An 8,991-nucleotide genomic window follows, 5' to 3' on the forward strand; every position below is an offset into this window, starting at 1 on the left:
CCAGAGTGTCTTGCACAGTAAACAAGAGCTCCACCACTGAGTTACACCATCATGACTGATAATAATCAAAGACTCAGTAAATATTTTGTAGGAAAAAAGTTATTTTGAGACATTCTTAGTATAATTATTTTCCTGACAGAAGCCAAACAATAACATTACCCAGCAAGCATTGTGCTGGAGACAATGATTTAAGAGGAGTTGAGCTGATGATGTGTGGGTATATGTATTAACTCTCGATTCACTTGCTGCTTTCTACTTGATCTCCCTCATGCTATTAAGTATATTTCCTTGAAATCATTTGAATAATAGGTATAGTTATTGGTTAGCCATGATATACTTTTTTATTTCAAGTTTACCTTGGGTCCTGGATATTTTATTCTTGCATTTCATGAGTAGTATTTCTTTTCTGTGTCTTAAGAATATGGAAGAATGTAACTTGTGCAGGAATACACTAATCATTACCACCCTAGATTTATGTATCTATCCTTCTATTATCTCATTGAGACCTATCTCCTATGCTAGGAAAAAGTCTTCCAAGGGCCTACTTCAGGTCTCTATTCCTCAGACTGTAGATGAAGGGGTTGAGCATGGGAACAACCACAGTATACATCACTGAGGCAATTGAACTTTCTGTAGAGGTATAAGATGTTTGAGAAGTAAGGTAGACACCAAGGCCTGTGCCATAGAACAATGAGACCACTGAAAGATGAGATCCACAAGTAGAAAAGGCTTTATGCTTCCCTCTTTCTGATGAAATGCCCACTGTGGAGTTGATGATTTTAGAATAAGAGAAAAGAACCCAGACAGAGAAATAATACCTAGCAAACCAGTTACACAGTAGAGCAGGACAACATTGGCATGGGTGTCTGAGCAGGTAAGCTTGAGGATCAGAGCAAGTTCACAGAAATAGTGGGGGATTTCTGTTTTCTTGCAGAAAGACACCCTCAAAAGCATTAATGTTTGTAGCAATGAATAGGTCAGGTAGATTATCCAAGACAGTAGAAGTAGAAGACCAAAAAGGTGAGGGTTCATGATAATCAGGTAGTGCAAGGCGTGACATGTAGCCACAAACTGGTCATAGGCCATTACTGTCAGTAACAAACTATCCAGTCCAGAAAACAGTCCACGAAAAAATACATCTGGGTGAGGCAGCCTTCATAGGTGATGGATTTATTCTGTTCTTGAATGTTCACTAACATCTTGGGAACTGTGGTGGAGATGAAACAAGTGTCTGTGAAAGATAGGTTACAGAGGAAGAAATACATTGGGGTCCAGAGGTGGGAGTCAAAGCCAATCGTCAGGATAATGAGCAGGTTCCCTATGATGCATACCATGTAAATGAACAAGAAAATCCCAAATATTAGTGGCTGTATATCATTTTATTTTGAAAGTCCCCAAAGAATGAATTTTGAAGTGACTGTTAAGTTCTCTGGCTCCATATAATTTATGATATTTGCCTAGAAAGAAGCAAGCGTAGTTACAATGAGAATGTACCATGTATTTCAAAATCATTGTATTTTATCCCCTTTTTTTTTCTTTTTTGCTTTACTTCTCAAGACTGCTGTTTCTACCACCAACCACTACTTGTGGCTAAAATGGGAGAATAGCAGACTTGAAGTCAGCCTGTGCTACATAGACACTGCCTGAAAAAGAAGATAGATAGGTCCTTCCTCCCTTTCTGGAGATTTGAGTGACACACATGAAGTCTTTGACTTGCCTTCAATAGCTCTGATCAAGAGTCATGTGATCCATTTTAGCAATAATATTTTTAACTATGTTAGTAATAGTAACTGTTCAAGATGAAGAAACACTGTATCAGCTTTATCAAGATGAGGAAACACTCTGTCAGCTTTATCAAGATGCAAATTAAGATGGTTTTGAGATTCCATCTCTTCCCCAGTCAAGATGGCTATCAACAAGGAAACAAATGTTGACAAGGATATGAGAAAAGCAAAACTCTTACTCACTCTTAATGTAATCTCAAACAGTCACTATGGAAACTACTTTAGAAGTTTCTCAAATAACTAAATATTTCTATATATACAATTAGCTCAGCTCCATTACTCTTACATGTATCCAAAGGTCTCTATTTTCTACCACAGAGATCTTCGTACATCAGTGCTCATTGCTGCTGTATTCATAATATTCGGTAAATAGAAACAGCCTCAGCATTCATCAGCTGATGAAAGGACAATGAATATGTGGTACATTTGCATAATGGAATTTTATTCACCATAAACATATTTTTTAAATATATGGAATTTGAAAAATATCATTAGGTAACCAAGTCCCTGCATGTTACATATGTTGTCATATATGGATCCTAATCTATGACTCTGTCTCTCTGTCTCTGTCTGTTTGTCTCTCTCTATCTCTCTGCCTCTTCCTCTGCCCCCCCTTGTATGTGTATCTGTATCTGTGTGTATTTATATATGGGTGCATTTGTATAGAGGCCAGGAAACTATAAAGGAACCCATAAGAGGGGAAATAAAGATTTCTTAAGTGAGAGGAGTGGGGAGGTTAATAAAATGCATGGAATATGAAAAGAGCAGGGTAAATACAGGAAATGGATGGACTTAAATGGGAGTGAAGATGATGAAATGAAGGAATAGAGGGATGGGGACTGGAAACAAATAAGTGAGCAAATGAGTCAAAGAGTCATACAGAAAAGTACTTTATAAACTGATTATAGAAAAATCCACTCAATATTTTACAATCCTAGGAGTATCTTAAGCAATTCAATGTTTAACTATTGTATTCTCCTGGAGTCCTCAATTACCTGCGAAAATTCTGTGCTTTCACATTTTTTGTTTACTACTTTACTGCTGGAAATGAAATCCAGGACAAGAGCTCCATCACTGAGCTATATCCTCATACTCCTTCTATACTTTATGCTAGATTCTTCACTGATACTTTCAGAAAAGTTTGGCTTCCATCATTCCTTGCAGAATACAGGGCTATGTATGAACAGTGTACTCACTGGGGGACATACTCAAATGTATTTGTGAAGGAGTTCAGAAAGGAAGCTGTGAATCTTAGAGGAAAGTGAAAGGAGATGAGATGTAAAGATAAACGGGGCTGTAGGGCATAGTGGATCTGGAGAGATCTTGCCCAGATGTTTGACTTTAGTGCACTTTATCTGCCTCAGTACTTCTGATTAGACACAGGAAATTGCACATTTGGAAACTTCGGTAACCTTCTTACCTATGCATCATCACGTTCATTTCAGAGCTCTGATACCACCATGGAGATTCTGAAAACCTGAGTTTTACTATCATTCCTTTCCCTCAATGGATAACATTATATGCCCAGCAGAGCCTATTCATAAAAAGGCTCTTGATGATACAGATACCTAGCAAGGGATATTATCTGATCTTCAAGTTAAAGAATTATTGCTTAGAGAGTTACTTATCTCACATCTCATTAAATGAATTACTGTTTTGATTGTGTGTTTTCTGTAGTTTCCTTCTTGGGGGTAAGGAAAGTGATTTATTCTTCCATGTTTCCCCTGTGGGAGTAGACTGAACCACATAGAATATTCACTTCTCCATTGGCACTTAAGTGGAGTCAGGCTTTTTCTTTTTTCTTTTTTTTTCTATGTGATTCTAATTTATTTTATCTTTTAATTCATTTTTCAGTTTAAATTTAGATAAGAAACAAGGTTGCTTCACAAGTCAGTTCCAGGTCGCTCTCCCTTTCCCTCTCCTTCTCCCGTGCCCTCCCACCAAACCCCCATTATCCCCTCATTTCCCCAGGGAGGGTGAGGCCCTCCATGGGGGTGTCCATAGTCTGTCAGTTCATATAGGGCAGGGCCAAGAGTTCAGGGTGAGAGTGCACCTCACATTGTTGGATGGCAGTCCAAAGTCCATGTGTATACTCAGGATGGGTACTGATATGCTGCCCAAGGCTCAATAGATTACCTAGGCCTCCTCACTGACACTCACATTCAGGGGGTCTTGATCAGTCCCATGCTGGATTCCCAGAATGATGCCTGGGATTCAAGAGTTAACCTTTGTCAGGTCAGCTGTTTCTGGGGGTTAAACCAGCCCAGTCTTAATCCCTATGGTCATCAGTCCTCCATCTCGGTTACTGGCTTTCTTGAGTTGAGCTCAGTACTTAACCGAGGGAGTCTGCCTCTTCTTCAATCAGCCACTAAATGAAGTTTGTGTTTCCCAGACTCTCTGGCCATGGGATTGTAGGCTGGCACTCCCCAGATCTGTGTCTAAAATCCATATATGAGAGGGTGCATGACATGTTCTCTTTTTGTGACTGGGTTACCACACTCAGGATGGTTTCTTCTAGTGTCATCCATTTGCCTGCAAAGCTCAGGATTCCATTGTTTTTTCATGCTGAATAGTACTCCATTGTGTAAATGTCCCACATTTTCTCTATCCACTCTTTGGTTGAGGGACATCTAGGTTGCTTCCAAGTTCTGGCTATTACAAAGGTCTGTGAAGAATTGTGCTAGTATTTTAATGGGGATTGCATTGAATCTGTAGATTGCTTTTGGCAGGATAGCCATTTTTACTACATTGATCCTACCTATCCAAGAGCATAGGAGATCTTTCCATTTTATGAGGGTTTCTTTAATTTCTTTCTTTAAAGATTCAAAGTTCTTGCAATACAGGTCTTTCACTTGTTTTGTTAGTGTTAACCCAGGATATTTTATGTTGTTTGTGGCAATTGTAAAGTGTGATGTTTCTCAGATTTCTTTTTCAGCCCTTTTATCATCTGTATATAGTAGGGCTACTGATTTTCTTGAGTTGATCTTGTAGCCTGCCACTTTGTTGAAGGTGTTAATCAGCTGTAAGAGTTCCCTGGTAGAGTTCTTTCGGTCATTGATGTAAACTATCATATCATCTGCAAACAGTGAAAGTTTGACCTCTTCCTTCCCAATTTGTATCCCCTTGATCCCCTTTTGTTGTCGTATGGCAATGGCTAGAACTTCAAGTACCATGTTGAAAAGGTATGGAGAGAGTGGACAGCCTTGTTTTGTTCCTGATTTTAGAGGAATTGCGTTGAGTTTCTGTCCATTTAGTTTGATGTTGGCTGTTGGTTTACTGTATATAGCTTTTATTATGTTTAAGTATGTCCCTGTTATCCCAGATCTCTCCAAGACCTTTATCATGAAGGGGTGTTGGATTTTGTCAAAGGCTTTTTCAGCATCTAGTGAGATGATCATGTGATTTTGTTTTTCAGCTTGTTTATTTGGTGGATTACGTTGATGGATTTTCGTATGTTTCACCATCCCTGCGATGAAACATACTTGAATGTGGTGAATGATTGTTTTGATGTGTTCTTGGATCTGATTTGCCAGTATTTTATTGAGTATTTTTCATCATTGTTCATGAGGGATTTTGGTCTGAAGTTATCTTTCTTAGTTGTGTCTTTGTGTGGTTTGGGGATCAAGGTTATTGAAGCCTCATAGAAAGAGTTTGGCAAAGACCCTTCTGCTTCTATTCTGTGGAAAACTTTGAGAAGAATTGGTACAAGTTGTTCTTTGAATTTCTGGTAGAATTCTGCACTGAGGCCATCTGGACTTGGACTCTTTTTGGTTGGGAGACTTTTGATGACTGCTTCTATTTCCATAGGGGATATAGGTCTATTTAAATTGCTTATCTGTTCTTGATTTAGTTTTGGCAAGTGATAGCTATCCAGGAAGTCGTCCATTTCCTTTAAATTTTTGAATTTTGTGGAGTACAGGTTTTCAAAGTATGACCTGATGATTCTCTGGATTTGCTCAGAGTCCGTTGTTATGTCTCCCTTTTCATTTCTGTTTTTATTAATTTGCATGTTTACTCTCTGCTGTTTGGTAAGTTTGTACAAAGGTTTGTCTATCTTATTGATTTTCTCAAAGAACCAACACTTCATTGCATTGATTCTTTGTATTGTTTTTGTAGTTTCTACTTTATTGATTTCAGCCCTCAATTTGATTATTCCCTGGTATCTACTCCTCCTGGGGGAGTTTGCTTCTTTGCGTTTTAGAGCTTTCAGCTGTGCTTTTAATTCTCTAGTATAACTGTTCTCCAGTTTCTTCATGTGGGCACTTAGTGCTATGAACTTCCCCCCCTAGCACTACTTTCAAAGTGTCCCATAGGTTTGGGTATGTTCTGTCTTCATTCTCATTGAATTTGAGGAAGTCTTTGATTTCTTTTTTTATTTCTTCTTTGACCCAGGGATGGTGCAATTGAGCATTATTCAGTTTCCATGAGTATGTAGGTTTTCTGAAATTTGTGTTGTTGTTTAATTCTAATTTTAAAGCATGGTGGTCTGATAAGATGCATGGAGTTATTCCAATTTTAACTCTTAGGTAATGTCTGTCTTTGAGGATGTGGTGTGTTTCTTGTATGCAGCAGAATGAAGGGTTCTGTCTTTGAATCCATTCTGCTTGCCTGTGTCTTTTTATGGGTGAGTTAAGGCCATTAATGTTGAGGGATATTAATGACCATTGATTGCTCATCCTTCTTCGATTTGCAATGGTTCTTGTTGGTGGAATTATGTGTGGAATTTCACACCTTTGTTCTTTTGGCTGTTGGTAGAGAGGGATTCTCTAATGCCTATGTTTTTCTGGTTGTAGTTAGCTTCCTTGGGTTGGAGTTTTCCTTCCAAAATTTTCTGTAGTGCTGGGATAGTGGATATGTATTGCTTGAATCTATTTTTGTCATGGAATATCTTGTTTTCTCCATCTATAGTGATTGAGAGCTTTGCTGTGTATAGTAGTCTGGTGTGGCATCCATGGTCTCTTAGTGTTGGTAGAATATCTATCCAGGACCTTCTGGCTTTCAGAGATTCCATGGAGAATTCAGGTGTAATTCTGATAGATCTGCCTTTATATGTTACTTGACCTTTTTCCTTAGCTGCTCTTAATATTCTTTCTTTATTTTGTATATTTGGGGTCTTGATTATTATGTGTCAAGTGGACTTTTTTTTGTGGTCCACTCTATTTGGTGTTCTGTAAGCTTCTTGTACCTTCATTGGCAAGTCTTTCTTAAGGTTGGTAAAGTTTTCTTCTATGATTTTGTTGAATATGTCTTCTGCCCCTTTGAGGTGGTTTTCTTCTCCTTCTTCTATACCTCTTATTCTTAGGTTTGGTCTTTTCATGGTGTTCCATATTTCCTGGATGTTTTGTGTTAAGGATTTGTTGGACTTAAGGTTTTCTTTGGTTAATGAGTCTATTTCTCCTAGTGTATCTTCAACACTTGAGATTCTCTATTCCATCTCTTCTATTCTGTTGGTAATGCTTGTATCGGTAGTACCTGACTGTTTGCCCAGGTTTTCTTCTTCCATTTCTTTCATTTTTTGCTTTGTTTTTTCTATCATTTCTTGCATTTTTTTGCTTCGTTTCTTCTTCCATTTCCTGCTTTTTTTGGTATGTTTCTTCTTCCAATTCTTGCATTTTTTGCTTTGTTTTTTCTTCCATTTCTTGCATTTTTGCTTCATTTCTTCTTCCATTTCCTGCCTTTTTTGGTTTGTTTATTCTTCCATTTCTTGCATTTTTTGGTTTGTTTTTTCTTCCATTTCTTGCATTTTTTTGGTTTGTTTTTTCTTCCATTTCTTTGAGGGATTTTCCTATATCCTCTTTTAGGACCTCTATCATTTTTAAGAAAGTGGTTTTTAGGTCGTTCTCTTCTGCTTAGTTTGCCTTGGAATGTTGGAGTCTTGCTGGTGTGGAGTCTCTAGAATCTGGTGGAGTCATATTTGTTTTTCTGTTGCTGAGTGTGTTTTTGTATTGTCTCTTTCCCATCTCTTCTTCGAGTGGGTGCAGAGTGAGCCCCTTACTGGTCTGGTGGTTAGGGGACCAGAGTTCCCTTTTGGTGGGTGCTAGCAAGTCCAATAATCTGGTAGTTCTTTTATTCCTTGTCCTCATTCTGGTCCTGTGGTTGGAGAAGAAGAACAGGAATCTGGGGTGCTTAGCCTCCTACCTGGTCCCCTGGACCCTATGCTGGATCCTGTTGTACCTGATCCTGATGCCGGAACAGCTGCTCCCCTGGTCTCCTTGGCTCCTCTGGTTTCCTGGTCTAGTTGGTGGGAGAGAAGATCTGGAGTCTGGGGTGCTTGGCTCCCACCGGGATTGGAAGCTCTGTGCTGTTCCCATGCGATCCGCAGGCACTGGAACACAGGCCCAGAAGCTGGCCTGATTACCTGATGCTGCCGCCGGAACAGCTCCAGGCTTTTTCTTGATAAAGTCATTTTCTCCTTGTGTGTGACCTCAGAAATGCCTAGTTTCCTTTAGGAACTTGTTATCCACACTATCTGCGTATTATCTACAATGCTAACCATTAAAATCCTCTTTTGAGTCAAGCTTTGGTCTGTGTCCTGATCCTAAAGAGTTACCTAAAAACCCAAGAGAAGGAATATACAATTTTGCTTATATTAGTATTGATGTTCAACAAGAGTGTCTTGGATAAAATATTTCTTCAAGGTAAAATCAGGATAAAATCCTGAATATTTTATAAACAAAAATAAAAGTGTTAGGCTTCTTTATTGTTTCAAAATAACAACATAAAGGAAGAAAGATTATGTAAAATTCATTTTTAGCGGTTGGCTAGAAGACACAATTGCTTTTAGGTTGAAGTGTACCTTCACATCATGACTGAAGAAATGTAGGAACAAAATTGCTCTAGTCATGGCCAGAAAACAAAGAAAGGATCATGGAGAAACTAAGATACCTTTAAAAGACACACCAAAGTAGACAACTTTCCACAATCGTGTTACATATTCTACACTTTCTACAAACTGGCAATAGTCTCTTTAATTATTCACATCAATTGGATCAACCAATTGATGAGGTCAGAATCTTTATAATCCAGTGATGCCACAATGCAATACCTCTGATTATTGAACAAGGGCCCAATCCTTAAACACTTTGGCTTTGCCAAACAATTCAGAGCCAACCAACAACAATCTAAAAATGATATCAATTTCTCAGTTCTACTTCTTAACACAGACTTTGGTGACCCCCTGTTCTTTGCTGTTTTATTTCAGAGATGG

The 8,991-nt window shown here is 38.5% G+C and overlaps 1 pseudogene; it reads right to left on the reverse strand.

Annotated features, from left to right (window-relative positions):
• Positions 1 to 496: 496 nt before the first annotated feature.
• Positions 497 to 8,190, reverse strand: LOC106022662 (annotated as a pseudogene).
• Between the last annotated feature and the right edge of the window lie 801 nt (positions 8,191 to 8,991).

The sequence above is a fragment of the Mesocricetus auratus genome, unplaced genomic scaffold (assembly GCF_017639785.1).
Source record: "Mesocricetus auratus isolate SY011 unplaced genomic scaffold, BCM_Maur_2.0 Super-Scaffold_100044, whole genome shotgun sequence".
NCBI lineage: Eukaryota > Metazoa > Chordata > Mammalia > Rodentia > Cricetidae > Mesocricetus > Mesocricetus auratus.